The sequence below is a fragment of the Parasteatoda tepidariorum genome, chromosome 2, assembly GCF_043381705.1.
Source record: "Parasteatoda tepidariorum isolate YZ-2023 chromosome 2, CAS_Ptep_4.0, whole genome shotgun sequence".
Taxonomy (NCBI): Eukaryota; Metazoa; Arthropoda; class Arachnida; order Araneae; family Theridiidae; genus Parasteatoda; species Parasteatoda tepidariorum.
In genome coordinates this window covers 53,623,400-53,625,447 of record NC_092205.1, presented here as the reverse complement: position 1 = coordinate 53,625,447, position 2,048 = coordinate 53,623,400, and positions in this window count along the sequence as shown.

Here is a 2,048-nt window from a genome sequence, read left to right as displayed (position 1 = left end):
TTAATTTAAAATGACAGCCTTTCCATGTTGAAAAAGTACTAGTACATAAAAACAGGGATTGCAAGCCAAAAATAAAATATTGCAATATTTTCAGCAAATATATTACATCAAATCTGTTATTTTTACTAAATTATATACCTAAATAAAATAAAATTATCCGAAACTAATGAATACCAAAATGAGAATCACAAAGTTTCATTCAGATTATAATTTATACATTACAGCAATATTATTTATTTTTTATAATAAGCTATATTTTTTATTACTGCAAATAGTTCACATTTTTACAATTGCAAAGTTAATTGGCAAATAAAAATTTACTACATATGATTTATTCGTTCCCTGTAACATTCTCACTCAATAAAGCTTTTTATCTGACCAACTTACAAGAAAAATTAGTTCAAATTTTTTGATTTTAAGTAATTTCTAGTTTGAATGATATCAGGGCCGGATTTAAGCTTGGTGGGGCCCTAAGCTACTGAAAATGATGGGGCCCTTATAAGTTCAATTCCATTTCTATACACCTAAAGTAAACTGTCACTATTTTTTATTGTTGAGTATTAAGATTATATTATTAAAAAATTTGATAATATTACTTTATTGTTAAATATATATTTATTGGGATGAGACTGTTATGTAGAACTTTTCTTTTATTGCACATATTTTTTGAACGAGGATAAAAACTTACAAAAGAAACACATTTTAAGCGCAGAGTAAAAATTTGGCGTGCTGGGCCATTATATATTTAACAGAGTTTTTTTTTAGATTCATTTTAAATATATTTTATTTGCAATTTTTAATAATTGGCCACTATATATTTAACAGAGTTTCTTTTTTAGATTCATTTTAAATATATTTTATTTGCAATTTTTAATACTATTTTCGCGAATTTTTTTCTCAATTGTTTTTTCCTTATGTTACAAAATCTATAAGACTTAGAAATATGAAATTTTGATTGTGCGTAGAAAATATGCAAAGGGTTAGAAAGAAAACAAGAAAAGACAATTTGATTATTAGTTTTATTTTTCTTATAACCGCTGTTGAACAACCGACTCAATTTTGAGTTTACACCCTATCAACCAGGCTATCCCGGCCAAATTTATTAGTTTATTTTATAACAGTCATTGCACAGCTGAACCGATTTCGAGTTTACGACTACTAATATTCAACTCCGTAGCCTTGTCATTTTGAACCCAATCCAGAAGACAAGGGAACTGATAGATTAGTACCCAGAGGTATTCATTTGTTACGAGAACTTGGAGGACTTTGTGACCCTGACAGATTTAACATGCACCAGTCACCATTTTATACATGGGTATTCTTCTGCAGGCTGGATTCAAACTCCCATTCTCACGAACTCAAGTTCAATGCCCTATCAACCAGGCTGTCCCGGCCAAATTTATTAGTTCATTTTATAACAGTCATTGCACAGCCGACCCGATTTCAAGTTTACGACTACTAATATTCAACTCCGTAGCCTTGTCATTTTGAACCCAATCCAGAAGACAAGGGAACTGATAGATTAGTACCCAGAGGTATTCATTTGTTCCGAGAACTTGGAGGACTTTGTGACCCCGACAAATTTAACATGCACCAGTCACCATTTTATACATGGGTATTCTTCTACCGGCTGGATTCAAACTCCCATTCTCACGAACACAAGTCCAATGCCCTATCAACCAGGCTATCCCGGCCAAATTTATTAGTTCATTTTATAACAGTCATTGCACAGCCGACCCAATTTCGAGTTTACGACTACTAATATTCAACTCCGAAGCCTTGTAATTTTGAATAAAATCCAGCAGTCCCTGGAACAGGTGAGGGTCGTTATATTAATACTGTTTGAAAAAATAAAAGGAACATTTCGTAAGCTGATATTATTTAATTGATGTATATATTGAAAATATTTCTTCATTATTTTTGCTTTCTTTTTAATTATTTTAAGTACTTTTGTTAAATTTTAGTGCAAGAAAAAAAATAGTCATTTAAATTTTTGGCTTATATTTTTATTACCTTTTAAACTAAAAAATTCTTTATTTCTAAATAAT